The sequence below is a fragment of the Dermacentor albipictus genome, chromosome 8 (genome assembly GCF_038994185.2).
Source record: "Dermacentor albipictus isolate Rhodes 1998 colony chromosome 8, USDA_Dalb.pri_finalv2, whole genome shotgun sequence".
NCBI classification, from domain to species: domain Eukaryota; kingdom Metazoa; phylum Arthropoda; class Arachnida; order Ixodida; family Ixodidae; genus Dermacentor; species Dermacentor albipictus.
The window spans coordinates 135814820-135831246 of NC_091828.1; the positions used below are offsets into that span (position 1 = coordinate 135814820).

The following is a 16427-nucleotide window of genomic DNA, read 5'->3' on the forward strand; positions in this document are numbered from 1 at the left end:
CCTTGTCAAGTACAAATCACACAGAAAAGAGTGAGAAGGGGAAACAGGGAGAGGTCTCGGAAGTAGGAGAGTGAAAGGGTGGTTATCGTTGGCGACTCAAGCCTGGCTAGAGACAATTGTGGAGAAGGTGAAAGGTGACGAAAGAGTGGCGGCAGGGACATTTCCAGGACGGACATTCGGCGCTGTCATAGAGCGAATGTTACAAGTTACAAGACGCATTACGCAGCACGGACCTGGCGGAGCAGCTCTGGGCTGTCCAGCGAGTCCACGATGCGTCCAGGGAGTTACAACTTTCGGTCTCAACGTGGGAGTAGCCCGCTCTATGGGACCTTGCGCCCCGTAGCTCGCAGGACGTTTCAATAAAGTTACTCCATCCATTCATCCATCTATCCATAGAGCAAGCAAAAGCAAAGCTCGCGGAAAATGCCCACGGACGCAACCTTCTCGTAGTCGCAGGTGGGCTAAATGACGTCCTAAACAGAAAAGGGACACGAACATCCCAGCGCTTGACAAAGGGGTGTTACGTCTCAACACCACAAAAGGCCACCACCCCACCATTACCTGGCAGCCTGCACTAAGCATGAAAGGGGGCCCCCCATCCAATGATACCGAACAACGACAGCGACCTTGGATTTGCAAGTTGCTATCCTGCCGCATATTCCATGCCACCGTGCTTCGGAGGTGGGATTACTGCGGAGTGTTGCGAGCATGGGCTTCATATCGCAACGGATTCGGCAATTGTGATTTGCTGCTGGGCAGAGTTCAGATTCTCTAGTCGACTCGTCTAGGGAAGACGACGGTATTAAAGGCGGAGACTTTTCCAACAGTGGGACAGAGGGTCCTGTGTGAACTCGGACGTTTAACGTGCTCCTGCATGGAGTGGGCTTCCGTAACTGAAGCCATGTGACTAAGCCAATAAATCATTTTTCCTTCATTCCTACAACCTGACGTAGCAGTCGATGGGCTTGGTGGATTCTTTGCCCTGACGCCACCCTAAGCCGCAACAAACTGGTTGACAGCGGTGAGATAAAGAAGGCAGTCCTCACGATCTGTGATCGGTGGACCGGTGTACGTCGCTCCGGAAGACACGAACTTCGTAGATCGAGGGAAGCTGCGGACGGAAGAGCGACTTCTGCGGATTCGGGATCAGCAGGCTTCCTCTATGTGGCTCAGGGAGGCACAACCGTCGCAGTAACGGCGTGGAGTCTTGGACGACTCGAGGAATCTGGAATGAAGAGCAGCGCAAAGCAGTTCCACGATCTGGGATCGGTGGACCTGGGAACGTGTATCTGGGAGACACGGCCTTTGCAGCTCGAGTTTGGGTGAGTGCTTGAGAGACTACGTTTTGCCGGACGACGAGGACAGGGTTCTATCGGGCAACTAGCTGTAACTGATCGCCATCGGGTGTGCGGGTAATACAGGGGAAGTTGTGGTCAGCTCTCGAAAAGCATAGATGTTACAGTGTTAAACAAAGAGGGGCTGTTGCTCTTGGCAGCAGAACTCGGTATGGATATTAACCATAGGTTGAGGTAGCCAGTAATTCATATTGCGATTGACGAAGTGGGTTTCGATGAGGACGAGCGCATAGATGCCTTGGAAACGATATGTCGCAAAAAGGAAGAGATGGAGCGCAAGAACGTAGAAAGAGCTGAACAAAAAGAGCGTGATAGGAAAGAAAGTGAGGAGGAGAAGGAGTGGCACGACAAGATGGAACAAAGGCAAGCAGATATTGAACATGAGAAGGAACGAAGGCAGGCAAAAAATGAGCGCGAGAAGATGTAGCATGAAACTGAGCTCGCGAAAATAAGTCAAGAGATAACGAGAATAACGCGCATTGCGGATATGGCGCCACCACAAACGCAAAGCGTGGAAATCACGGTTTCGCTCAGCCGTACGAAGCAGGCGATGCCATCAGTCTCTACTTGATTCATTTTGAACGTATGTGAGAAGCAATCATTTCACCAGCGGTCGTTCGAGTTGATGCCGGGAGAAGTCGCACAGGTCGTAGTCGGACTGAGCGCAGCCGAAGCAGGCAGGTACAATTTAGTAAAGGCGGGTTTGCTCGCTAAATACAAGCTCCCCGCAGAGGAATTTCGGGAGGAACCGATTTCCTCGACCGAAATTCCGGAAGGCCTTGCGCTGTGCTGCGACGTGGAACACAGTACAAAGAAAGAGGATGAGACCGCTAGCTTAGGAGGCGTATAGTTAAGCTGGGGGAGAAAATCCTTCCGATTTCCTCGACAGAAATTCAGAAAGAGGAGCTAGGCGCTGTGTTGTGACGCGGAACACAGAGCAGAAAAGGAGGTTTAAGTAGCTAGCTCGGGAGATGTAGTTCAGCCAGAGGAGGAAATCTTTCCGATTTTCCCTCCAGAAATACAGGAAGAAAGTCAGGCGCTCAATTACGGGGAAGAACTCAGTGCGAAGAAAGAGGACGAAACAGCCAGCTCGGGAGGCATTGTTAAGCCGTATGGGGAAATTGATTTCCCAGACAGAAATTCGGGAACTTCATTAGGCCGAGGTGCCGCCAACGTAAAGAAAACAAAGGCACTCGGAACGGAGCACCATGCAGAAACAGTGCCAAGAAAAAGAGGCATCGCAAATTCAGGATTGTGGCATAAAAGACAACGCTCCCGAGTAAGTCTAAAGACACTGAATCCTGTGGGGCGCGCAGAGGAAGATTTAGAAATACGCGTTTGTCGGTTAGAATGTTTTGAGTCAGAGCGCGTGTTGAAAAGAAAGCAACGTTCGGCGCGGAGGAGGACAAAAGCCAGGGTGCAATTAGGTTCGCCCTCGTTTAGTTGTTTTCTAGATGTATCTTGTATGTCACGGGAGAACGCGGCGGACAGGCAACGCGACGTGGTCAGGCAACGCGACGTGGTCATACCAGGCAGTGTATTCCGGGGGGCAATGCCAGAAAGGCAGGTGGACAGAGGTACAGTACAAGTTTGACGAGAGCTTTCAGACAGCGCCCGCCGCGAGTACGGCCAAGGAGACGGTTTTCGCGCGCATAAATTAGTTAAACTTTGGTTTTTCGATATGACGTTTTTTTTAAGCAGACAGGCACCAAATTTTTTTCAGATACACTTGCTACGCCAAGTCTAGGTTATCGGTTAGAAACCTGTAGTGGCGCGCTTACGTGTCAGTTCACTTTTGAGAAGTGGTCGCGAGTTTTTTTTTTTTTATTTCTTGAAGAAAGACGCGTATTATTAGGCGCTGTTGTTAACAGCATAATTAATAAAATGTTAGTACTGTCCCTTTAAGTTGTGTCTCGCTCGGACACAGAGAAGTAACGCGTTAGTGCGTGTCTCGCACGGCTATTCAAAGATGGCAGTTTAAGTACTGCTTGAAGACTGCGTAGTAGCATTTAGAAATAAGCTCGAATCTTCGTGTAGTTTGAAGCGCGTAATTTACGCAACATTTTCTGTTTTTTTCATTAGTGCGGGTCCTCTGTGGCTAAGAGAGGGAAAATGTTAGTGCCGATGAGGATAGCAATAGGGGCTTGTTGGTACGGCATATCTTATTTTCTTATAGCGCAAGCTTCACACGGACAACAGAAGGCACATCTGACAAGCACAGCGCTACTTTCAACAACAGCTTTTTCTCGTTCTCGTCCTCTCTCGTCGCTATATATACACCCTCGACCCGTCATACAGCACGTGTAAAATTTTTGGAAAAATAAACTAAAAATATAAACTGGGAACCACACGTAGGCAGTTTCCTAACTCGCATATTCGCAGACATGTACACGTTCAACGCGAACAAAGATAATTCAGCTCTTTTGAAGATAATGAAATGGAAGGTTTACTGACGCATGCGTCGCCGAATGTTGACATGTGTCTGGCTTCTATTATCAAGTACGTCATTTCACACCTGCTTCTACTCATGATGACTGTTTCTTTAAATCTTGGTTTGCACTTGTTATTGAAAGTAGCGCTGTGTGTGCCACGGGCTTTCTGTTGTCCGTGTCAAGCTTACGCTATAACAAAATAAATGTTAGTGCGTCAGTCGCACGAAAGTGGATAATTTGCGGAGATTATTTGAAAAAGGTGGATTGCTTGAGAGGAAAGTTTTGTCCTCACGACCTGTGCTTGTCTCGCCAGACTATTGCAGAGAATAAATTCTCTGGTATGACACCAGCAACCGTGGTCAGGGTGTCATCCTTGCCAAAATTAACGAAAATAGTGAAGCGCATCCTGTGCGGTACCTCAGTCGAAAGCTGAAATCGCGATAAGAGACATTTATCAGCCGCAGAGAAAGAGTGGTTTTGCATGGTATGGACAAGTCAAAAGCTAGGTTGCGATATTCAAGGCACTAAATTCGCGCTCGAGAACGCCCTCTTGCATGGCTAACGCAAATGTCTGAAAGAAACGGGAGACGGATGAGATGGTCGCGTTTCGCCGGAATAAGAATGCAGACGGGCTGGGCCGGGGCCACAAGATCAGACTATATTTTGGGGAACGTTTTTTGCACGAATCGCTAACCACGTTATTGAGATAGGCAACCTATTTGTCTTGCCGAGAGCTGATCACGACTAGAAAAGAGAGAGAGACAGATAGAGAGGTAGAACATTGTAAAGCGATACGGGAATCATAGCGTCCGGTAAGCTTGTTGCTCGGGAACGTCGACGAGTGTGTGTACGCCTGTGTATTCCCAGGAAGGTGGACATAACGAGGCGAGGGCTGGGCCCTCGAGCTGCCGTGTGACGTCAGATATCACTTCTAGAACGATCCCCGAGGCCGCGACCGAACATTGACGCTTCGGGCAACCTGACATCTGTTCACCCTCAGGTCGAATATATTGGCGGCGTAGATGTTTGTTACGTCTCAACACCACAAAATCCAGAGGTCGACCCAGCGTGGACACCGACTCTTGACGGGCCCACAAAAGGCCACCAACCCCACCATTACCCACAGCCTGAACTAAGGATGAAGGGGGACCCCCATCCAATGCTACTGAACAACGAGGGCGACCTTGGATTCGTAGGTTGCTACCCTGCCGCATATTCCATACCACCGGGCTTCGAGGCCGGGGCTACTTCGGAGTGTTGCGAGCATGGGCGTGGTAACGAAACGGGTTCAACGATTGTAATTTGCTGCTGGACAGTCTTCAGACTCCATAGTCGGCTCGCCTAGGGAAGACGACGGTATTAAAAGCGGAGACTTATCGAGCAGTGGGACAGCGGGTCCTGATGTGAACCCCGCCGTTTAACCTGCTCCTACGTGGAGGGGGCTTCCGTAACTGAAGCTGTGAAACTAAGCAAATAAACCCTTTTTCCTTAATTCCTACAACCTGACGTAGCCGTCGATTCCTTGCCCTAACTCCACCCTAAGCCGCAACATGCCATATTCATACCATGACCTATCATTTACGTTCGTCATGCACTGTTGTCATACTATGCCAATTTTGGTACCTACCAAGTTAACGAAACGATCATGATAGCACCTAGACATAGGCACTTAGGCAGATACTGTCAAAATGGCAAATGTTCGTCGAGAAATTCGTCGCATTTAAAAACGAGGTACAGGAAGGAAGAAGCATGTGCTTGCTGCGGCAAAGCTAGGGAAACGATGGAGCGTGTTTTATTAGAATGTGATATCTGCCCCACGGTCGATTTAGGCTCCTCTGGCTTTCTTAAAACCCTGGTGTTTAGCGAGAGCAGGGGTAAGTAAACATGTCCGCAAAAGAGATTAGTAAGGAGCGATTGGATTTTTGGTGGAAGTAGGGAGACGACAAACAACGTAGACGCACAAAAACAAAGTTCATAATAAGGGTTCGGAAAGCTCGGTGCTAAAAATTTTTCGCGTCTTCTGTTTTTGAAGTTATGTAGGACATTAGAGAAAATAATAACAAGAGCTTGTTGGCGCAACCCACCGCCTCGTTCCAAAGGGGACGCTCGTAGCATCCATCGATCGATTCCGGCCGGCCTGGCGGCACCGCTGCGGCAGCGTTTCACAATTTGTGAGTATGGCACGTCCTGTGCTTGCTTTCCTATGCGACAAAAAAGCAGGTGCTGGGCTGTGGAGGTAGCGTGCTAGGCTGTCGTAGTGTAAACATTACAATCGTCCATAGCCTGAAGAGAGCGCTTGGAGCTGGTGTCTTAACAGTGTGCTGGCCATGTATGCATAAGGAGCACGAAAAATACGCCAGCAGTTGCTCCGAAGCGTGCACTCAGCGTCGAGGACGCCCAGGCCCCAAAGAAGTGTCGCGCGAAACAGGAGTGTCTTCGCTACGCAGCGAAAGGTGGTGCAGACCGCGAATGTATGTATACAATGTATACATACTATTATAATAATTGGTTGAATTACGTATAGCCCCATAATTCAACTATGTTTAACACTTCTGTCATGATGCGATGTACCATGTGAAGCAATGATAATGCTCAACCTTCTCAGAGACTATGAGCAATGATGTCTCATGCAAACGCGTCTCCCTGTATGTCTGTGGACCACGCAGACAAACAGTATAGTGGGGCACGCAAGGTAACGTTTAACATCAACTCACCATTCTCTTATTGGACTAAACGCTGCAGAACTTGCTCATTCGCCATCAACTTCACCGCACTTTATCGTCAATCAAAGCAAACGGTATGCAAAGCTTTGCTTACATCGATTCCCAGAATGCGTGGGTTCTGCAAATTTATTTTCCTTCCAGAAAGTGGTGTTGGCAAGCATGGGTGTGCATGCGCGCTTTTTGCAGTGTTCGGCCAAGTGGCTACCGTATCCTTTTCTAACGTCATTATGGTGCTGTCTAGCCATGTCATTATAGTACTGGCCAGTTTGTCCAATATAAACGCGTCCACAACGTAAGTGTATCTCATACACATTGGGTGTACATATGGTATGAGTGGCCCATGGTGATTAGTGTGCCACTGCATGCGCCTCTGGTTGTTTTGAAGGTTACACAGAGCCGACAATCAGCAAAGTGCTGAAAACTACTCTGCGTGATAATGTGTCGGTTTGCGACCTTTTTCTAATTATGTGCAACTTAATGGAGATATGTGATTACATGCACAGGTCTTCTGTCGCAATCTTTGGTTGCACACTTCCTTCCTTGTTTTAATTTCTGAAGTAATGTCTCACAGACAGATGAAAGACGTCTCTGGGAATCCTGCATGTTTCAGTCTGTCTACTTGGCTAGACATATGCTCAATCAAAGTGTATAACAGCTGTGTCTTACCAGTACTCACCTACCGGGCAGAAACCTGGAGGCTTACGAAAAGGGTTCTACTTAAATTGAGGACGACGCAACGAGCTATGGAAAGAAGAATGATGGGTGTAACGTTAAGGGATAAGAAAAAAGCAGATTGGGTGAGGGAACAAACGCGAGTTAATGACATCTTAGTTGAAATCAAGAAAAAGAAATGAGCATTGGCAGGACATGTAATGAGGAGGGAAGACAACCGATGGTCATTAAGGGTTACGGGCTGACTTCCAAGGGAAGGGAAACGTAGCAGGGGGCGGCAGACAGGTGGGCGGATGAGGTTAAGAAGTTGGCAGGGACCAACGTTACTAGACTAGCTTCAGTTGTAAAACTCCCCGCCCGCGCGCTTACAGCCGCTGTCGCCACTTATGTGACAGCCGCCAGATGGCAGCGCTGTTCCATCGAGCTCCACTGCAGACGCCTCGTCACAGCCTTGAGCTCGTGCGGACGGGCAGTTTGCTCGTGTTTCACGCTCGCTGGCGTTCTCCCTTGTCCGAATTAGTGATACCACGAGAAAGTGGTATCCACCTACAGCAATAAGATTTATCGCGCCAATTCGTTATTACTGAAAGAAAGGTAAACTGCACGAAAGGAAGAAACGCATACAGCGAAGCGCAGAAGCTGCGTTTCTAAATGTGTGTTTTCTCCTGTCGTCTTAACGTTTCGCGCAGTTTAGGCTTACGAGCCTGAATATCTGGCCAAAGTGCGTGATTGTAGGAGGATCTTTATCCGCACCGAAGCTTCTCACCACGCCAAAGAAGCGCTACAAAAAGAAAGATGAGGTCGGTCTTTGCACACACAAGCCAAAAAAAAAAAAAAGTCGGATTTTTCATTCCGTGAAGACGGTTAATCAGCGATGCTGAAACGTGCGGCCCCTGTGTTTATCACTGGGTTAATCCCGAGGGTTCACTAAGGTATTTCTCAGTTATGAGGTTACACACACAATCGGCTGCGACGGAGAGAACGACGTCACTGACGGTATGCCCGCAGTCTGCAGTTGTCGCTTGCGTTCGATGTCTCGAGTTTGCTCGGCGGCGTGGTTAGCAGCCTCCGCCTGCGATTTGCCGCTTGTGATTCTTCGAAATTAAATTTCTTCAAAATTAAATATTTCCGTTACGTAAGACCATGAGTGGCTCATACCCGCGTAAACGCGCGCCTCCCCTTTACGACGACAGAAGTGAAGTGAAATTCTACGCTGGAAAGATGAACGGTCACGCAGCCAGATGTGGAAGACGACGACGAACGTGGCAGCAGTGGCGCGTGCCGTTAATATCGCAGAGAGTTCCCGGTCGGCACGAGGAATCGCTCTGTTTTACGCCGTGCGATAAGCGTCGCATTGCTGGGAGCACAGAAAAAGTGGTGCGCCGAATTGTCGACATCGTTCCGATAGCGGCCTGGGGTTTAGCTCTACTAAACCAGTCATCAAAATACTAAAGTATTTATTTATACCGAGAATTACGCGTTTCAGGAGCACGATTTTTCGAGCGGGACTATTTTAGTCGCGGAGGCAATCGGCTGTCGCGCTTCGGTCATCTGGGCGGCGCCTCCACTTTTTTCTAAATTTGTATCCGACTTATAGTAACGTTGGCAGGGACAACATGGCCACAATTAGTACATGACCGGAGCAGTTGGAGAAGTATGGGAGAGGCCTTTGCCCTGCAGTGGGCGTAACCAGGCTGACGATGATGATGATGCTCCATCTGGTGAACACATGACTTTCGCAAAGAACCATGAAGGCATATGGTAGCTATGCCCTTCTTTATCAATTTCGAGTGTGCGTAATTGCCAGCGCCCCCCGGGCCGCGATGTATTGGAAGCCATCTGCGGCGGAGAGAGTCCGCCGCGCGCTGTGTTTTCGCGGCTTAGTTCGCGTTGATGAGACGCAGCACGAAGGTCAGTTCGCTCGCTGCTGCTGCTGCACTTTCTCGCTCTAGCAACCTGACAGCGAGTTTCCGCGGTCATCGGGTGAGATGTGTTCATCTTTTCTTGTGCGTGCCTGACACCATGTTTGTTAATTTGGTTATGTCTACGTTCACAACTTTATACAGTCGATAAAACTACTATCCTTACTTCGTATATAGCTGTTTACTAATTTCCTGTGGCAATCCTTGCTTCGCCTTTCGGGTGAAACTGCGACTTTTTTAATATGAATCAATTCCCCTGCCCCCTCCAGCTTAATAAACGAAATAACTTCTTGCAGTTTGAAACCCCATTTGTCCTCTGCTTCCCACCAAAGCCGGCGAATACAGTCGCTATCGCGCTTACCCTACAGCACGGCAGTTCGTAAACACGGTCGTGACGGCAGATTGAAAATTTCATACCAAATGTTTCACGTTTTCCGTGTTACCACTGCGGTATTGGACACTGTGACCGCTAAGCTTTCCGCTGCACTAAATAATATCGGTGCCACAAATTTTGGTTGTCTGTACGCTCGTGAACTTATCGAGACTTCCGTTTAAGAAGGCTTTTTCATGAGCTTTTTATAACAAATGCAGGTATAAAGCTGACGAGGAACGTTGCCAAGCAGCATATGACTGGACACTACCGCCTCAATAACCCGTGGTACAAGCCCTGACAATGACGCCATCGCACGTGCGCCACGAGACAACAGCTGTTCGTGCCCATGCTTTAATTTAAAGGAACCGGTGACACAAAAAGCCGGTCACAAGAATGACAATAAATTGTTGCTCAAATCTTCAGACGATCTTTAATTTTTTCATTCGTCGTAAAACACTTTCTCGGCGGTATAAGTAGACTTCTTTTGAGCAGAAACACACCGAACGAACGTAAGCGCGAGTACAACGGAAACAGTAGGACTGTATAACCGAATTCACCATTAGACAGCCTCATAGCTTTGCGGGATGATCCGCAGTCGCGATAAGTGATATCGTTAATCTGCGCAATGCGCTGCCTCTTCGCGGTAGATATAACGATAAACGTTTTAGCAGACCGTGATCGCATTTAGTCTATGGAATAGTCTTGATGGCATCTACAACATTAACGAGCCAGTAAAGTTTCGGCATGAAGTGAACGCCATTATTCATGAGCATTTGTTTTCATTATTTGCTATATAGCTAATCAAATGTGCAAGCTTCCCGCTAACTATTGTATAACTTCATGGTGTTACGACATGTAACTGTTCATTGCGTGTGCCTGCACCCGTTTCATTAGTTGCTTAAAAGCGAAGCTTTCTTTGCCTCTTTCCTTCGACTTTCCCACTGTTGCTGCTGTCGTGCACACCGCGTCGGAGGGCGGTTCAGACCGTTTTTTCGTAGGCACCGCCATATTGTGAGCTCAATGGCGCCGCCTATGAGCAGCGCCATACTGGCTTGGGTGAAAGCGGTCTTTTGCATGGCAGGTATACGCTCGGTGGTCGGTTCTGGCGTTTGTTTTCGCGGTCGTGCGCTCTGTTTAGTATGACGTGCGTATCCTACGTGGTAAACGGTTCTGTGAGACGTGCTGAAGTGGTTTAAGGCGTCATGGCCGGAATTTCTGCTGGCGTTGAGGTGGACGGAACACGCAGCGCGATGTGTGCGCGCATATTTGAGCCTACAATCAGCCTCGGAGATCAATTGTGTATTTCTGAATGTCCTAGTCATTAATGTAACCTTATTGCAGTATTATCCTCTAATTCTAAGCTGCGGTTTAGGAGCCATGAAACATACGCGACGATCTCAACAGCGTGGGTACGTTCTGCTACGATAGGAGCTGTGATGTTATACTTTGACAAGCGTTCAAACTGTTCTCTGCAGGTTACATTGCGTGACTACTTGGTTCGATGGATGAGGTTTTTGCCCTTGAATGAAATAGTTTTGGCAAGTAATAGCAGCATACCTTACAGTCTGAATTAGGCTTGTCCAGCAAAGGGACTGTTTACGAACTGCGCGAGTGCCCTAAGCCGTGGTAGGTGCTGGATTACATATATATTTGTTCTATATACCGCATGGTCCAAGCATACGGCATCAGCGGTTATATATTTATAAACGTTGTGTGGCGTGACTATGCGAGGTCCTATTGCGGCGTTAGCCCGTTTTCTCTTGCTCTTGAAAGATGATGATAACCGAATTTTTTTTTCGGTTGTGTTCATTCCGTTCTCTACGACGCACTCACACGTATTACGGAAATTTTGTCCTCAAAAAAAGGCATCGCATTCTTTTTATGCGATCACTCTCATATATTATGGCTGTATGCAGGCCAAAAAGGCAATGCCGAAGCGCACAGCTTACATATGTATCGTGCTGGTTCACCAACCGCAGTGATCGCTGTGCTGAGCAGCGCCATCGGCCTCATGCAGGAAGGCTAGCGTAGACATATGGTAATTTGAAGTCTACTAGACTTGAAATGCGCGAGAACGATGCTGGCGCATCACAAATATTTGATAGCGCCTGCAGCTTAGATGTTTCGTGGTTGCCTTGGGTTGGCCGTGCACGAGCATGCGCCCTTATGCTTCATGTTTTACTCCCTACGCCAAGCGATCAGATAGTGAGCAGATTTACGATTTCATGCTGTTAATACAGAGACACCGCTTTCCTTTGTTGAATTAAAACCGATATAAGCAAAATAATTCACAACACATACACACACCGCGACTGATAATGTGCGTACACCGCGACTGATAAAACGCGTCATATTTTTGCGCCCTCAAGAGATATTTCCGCCTACTGTAGTTACTGATGCACCGAAAGGCTACCCTGACGACCTTATATGAACGGACATGGCGTAAATTTCACAAAGTACCATCGAAAACAACTCGAAATCGTTCCGCAGCACGCGACAGCAATACTTTCAAGCAGCGCCGCGCCGGATCGCCCAAGCCAGAGAGGAGGAAAGGCTCTCCGCGCGCCCTATCCTCCTCGCTCGATGAAACGGTCGGGCGAGGAGGAAAGTGCGCGCGACCAACAATTCTCTAGAGGGTGTTGGCGCGGCGCGCCTGTCCTCCTCTCTCGCTTGTACGATCCGGCGCGGTGCTGCTTGAAAGTCGGGGCTCGGATGGCCTAACGGACGAGCACATCGAAAATGGATTTCACCGCTCTTTCTGCGCACGCGCGAGGAGCAGTAGTTGCGAGAGAGAAATGTGGGGACTTTTGGTGCTCAAAATTTCGCTTCGCCTAGGTACTACGGGGAAGAAAACAGTTTGTTCCGTTTGTCCCTAGCCGAGCTTGCAGCACAGAATCGACAGGATGCGTGGGCGGCAAGACGACAAAGCCGCGTCCGAGGTGAGTTTGTTGCTATTTTGTTGCGACGGTAGCATATTAAATTTTATAGTCGCAGGGGATACGTTTGGAAGTGAGGTGTCTTCTCGGAGGACTTTAGAGGCAAAGTATTACGTCGTGCCGATGCATTGTTCATTAGTGTCGTTGATCAAGGTCAGCATATCACACACTTCAGGGGAATCGCGGGAACGGAAACAGTTTACGAATTCAACTGCCGTGCCGATGCATTAGTTCTTAATGTAACTGAGCATACAACACACTTGGAGATTCGCGGGAATGGAAATTTTGTACTCTGTATGTGTAAGTACTAAAACTTGCGTCGCCATGCAATCTGAGCCGTAGATCGTTGTGAGAACAGCCACATTGGCAAAACACTACGTCCTGCGGATGAATACGGAACAAATTTATGCTAAAGAAAAGTGGTCGTCATGCAATTTCATAACAGTAGACCGTTGTGACAGCTGTACAGTAACACTGATATTGGTTACGTGGTGCAGATTCGTAGCGTTTCTGAGGTGCTTGTGCGCAAGGGTAATTAATAATCCCGGCTGTTACGATGTCTAGCTCATATACGGGGCGCTCTATGTGGGCGAAACAAGGGCTCAGACCGCTACAACCGCATGCGAAATAGCTCTGAATGCCTGCCAGTACACTTGTTCGGAGTCTCTGTGCTTGTACTGCGGCAGGAGACGTGACGGCAATTGGGCACGTAACATCACGCTGTATCCTCTGACTGGCCGCTTTCCACTCTTGGTATACTTTGCCGCAATACATTGCGCGACATTGGGGCCCTGCAGCGAAGCTGGATTTAGGCAAACAGCATTATGCAACGCTCGAGCGAGCCATGTTGTCTATCACTGTGGATAGAAAACGCATACACGTTCAAGCTATTTGAGCTGCATCATTTTGTCGATGTTTACCCCTCTTTACTAAATGAAGAGGATAACGTACGCCTGTGTGGGTGATTTAAAAGATTAATAAAAAGCCTGGTAACATATGTGCAGTCAGTGAGAAAACACTATTAATGCAGCCCTCCACGCTCCCGTAAAAAAAGAAAGATGCAATTCAGTGGTGACCCTCTGGAGGTGGATCCGCACCTATGTAAGCGCAGCCGGCTCATTAGTCACAAAGTAGGAGCTGAAGAGAACTTTTTAATTTTATTACACGACATTGACAGCAATTAATTTGTGGTCAGCCAGTGACAAACGCATTGCACCAAACAGTGAGACTTCGTCTTAGTCCGCGATGCTTACGTGGCGAACAGGAGAGCAAAAGGTGAAAGAATGTTTTCATACAAGGCAAGTCATCCATGTAGTGGAAGTGCATTTATCGTTGGTGTAGTGTTTATTCACTTTCTGAAGTCCAACCTTTAATGCAGCTTAGTTTCCGTTGGTGCAAGTGCTTCTACTGGAAACATTCAAAATAAGATTTATCAAATCAGGTTGCCGTCTTGTAGTTTTAGAAATTTTCCTCTGGTCTTAAATCTTTTCTGAATCTGGAAGAGCTGGCTGATTGCACATTTCATCTCGAGATAGCTCACACACTTCCAGCAGCACAGGTTAGCACACTTTGTTGAGTGCAGATGAGCACTGCAAATTCAATCATTTTGATGAGGCACCGATCTAATGCCGCTCACTCTTGCCACAACACTTTTTCAACTTGTACTGTACTTGTTTCTTCCACCTTCCATTTGCAGCACCAGGGCTAAGGCACAACAGCAATAACATTTCTAGCAGAAAATTCTTGCTCCTTATCATCTGAGCTCCCCATTCATTTGCTACTTTCTTCAAGTTTTTCTTTTCATGTGATGCTCTTGCCTTCACACACTGTCAGGCTTTTCCTTCATGCGTTTCTTTAATACTCCTTCTGTCTGCTTCTTGCTCGACATACTGTGCATGCCTTCAGTCATGTCCAATTGATCGATGCAGTCTTGTCCTTTTCTCTCTCTCTTCCAGAATTTGCAACTTTCGACAACCTAGCATTATTTTGCTTCTTTTTGTGATAGTGCCTGGCTATCTGTTGCTGATGCCACACATTCACTTTGCAATGGTTTATTAGACCACATACATAAATTAATAGCTGTATAAAACCTTGACCCTCCAGCACTTCCACAAAATTCATGCAGAAGTGGAAACAAAGATTACACTTAATTCCTCACCACACATTACTATGTCTGCATCTAAGCTTGATATTACCAACATGTGTGCAGTGTCGTTGCCCGTGCTTCCTGGACAGGAAAGCCAGTTGCTCCAGTTCACAAGGCTAGAACAACTGCGAAGTGATTGAGCTATCTGCTTGTGCTGCAGAAACCGCATCTTTTTGCTTGCTGCATTCCTTTGTGATGCATTGAACGTGTCTGCTTCCGTTTCCCCTGCTATTTTTACAGCGAAGCTGTATATGGCTAGGTTCTGACCGCGACCAATAGTGCATACATCGACAGGGTGTGTAGAAAAAAGTTGCGTCGACAAAATTGAATCCACAGTAGCCTGCTGTGCGCCAGCAGTGCTCAGTGGCTCTGGAGTGGATGGCAGAATAATAAAACGTCATTGTGTACCCACCAATGTCTGTGCCTCGTTTTCTTGTGAAGTCGACATCACTCTAGCGATGTTATCAGCAGTTTTACTTTGGTCCTGCTATGGCCAGGACCCGTCTAGCCCGTACTGAAGAAGAATGATGTGCATGTTAAGAGCACAGGTGTGAGCAACAGCGTGAAGGCAACGGGCAGCTGCTATAGCCAGACCCGTCTTGTCTGCAGATCCGTAATGTCGGATAGCTGCTCTGTGACCGATGAAGAACAGCGTGCCCGTGAGGATCACCTTTGCAAACAGAAGCGGGAGTGGGCACGAAAGCATCAGCGACCAATTGCAGTATATCACAGTGACCACAAAGCAATGGTTACCATAGTGACAAAGTAAATAGAATAACAAAGATAACGAAGTTGTGTGTGTTTCTTTATTTAATCAATATAGCAATTAGCCATATATAACTCAATATACTTGTCAACAAGTACAGCTTCAGCTGGTCTTCCATCTTCACATAGTGGAAGGGCTCTGAATTGTATTTTTTTTTATCATTTGTCATCAAACTTGTGCATTTTCTTTTTGTAATGCTACAGCCTGTTTCGTGCCATCACTGTTTTCTCTGCTTTCACCTATTCTGCAGCAGTTGCTGGCATTGTCTCTTGCCTAGGTGTTGGTCCGCATGACATGCTAGAGATGCCATAGACAGTTTAATCACAGGGTGTTCAATGTAAAAGAAGGTCAAAATTACTGGTGTTTTAAATTTTTTAAGCAGGCTTTTTTGAACTTTTGTGTGATAAAATCTCGCTTTGTTGATAAACAAGTGATTATCTTTGACAAGTTGTTTCCAATGACAACATTTTTTCTGCGTTGAAAGTTAACACATTTGCCAACAAGGTGCATACACGACTCAAAGAACCTTGAAACTTTGTAGGTCTCACTTCATGCTTTGTCACTTGGTTTGACATTTTATTCCCATTTTTGATCTTATTAACCTGGCTGCTGTGCGGGAATACCGAACTTGCTACTTAGTACTCAGCACGAAACAATGCTTTAAAACCACTGTGTTGTCCACTTGCCTCACCATGCCACTGTGTGGTTTTGATCAGAATTTTCCATCATAAGTCCACTGTTACAAAATTGCACTGACAAGTATGTTACCCTATATGCAAGCAATGCACTGTTTAAAGCCAAGCTAAATACTTCACCAAAAGAACTGGTTTCACCTCCAGTCCACTCTTTTTAGTCTGTTGTCTAAACATCCTGCCGAATACTGTCATTGCTATTGTGTCCTGCTGCAAATGTTCATTGTCAGTAGACCTTAATTGTTTTGTATGCTAGTGCAAGTAATATGCCTGAAAATGTACTATGGTGGTGTCCTGTCCTCTTAAGGATGACCAATTTTCCTGGAAACCATAGTAGCCAGAAGAATGGCATTTAAAATGTGCATCACCAAGGTCCTGCAGAAGAGCAGAGCTCAGTGTTCGAGCCTTGA

The 16427-nt window shown here is 47.2% G+C and overlaps 1 long non-coding RNA gene across 1 annotated transcript in view; it reads left to right on the plus strand.

Annotated features, from left to right (window-relative positions):
- LOC139049197 (uncharacterized) overlaps positions 1-9899 on the plus strand; it is a 39827-nt gene extending 29928 nt beyond the window's left edge. Inside the window, exon 2 of the long non-coding RNA XR_011508179.1 lies at positions 9696-9899. This is a non-coding gene — a long non-coding RNA (uncharacterized lncRNA). The remainder of the gene's footprint in view (positions 1-9695) is intronic.
- The last annotated feature ends 6528 nt before the right edge of the window (positions 9900-16427 follow it).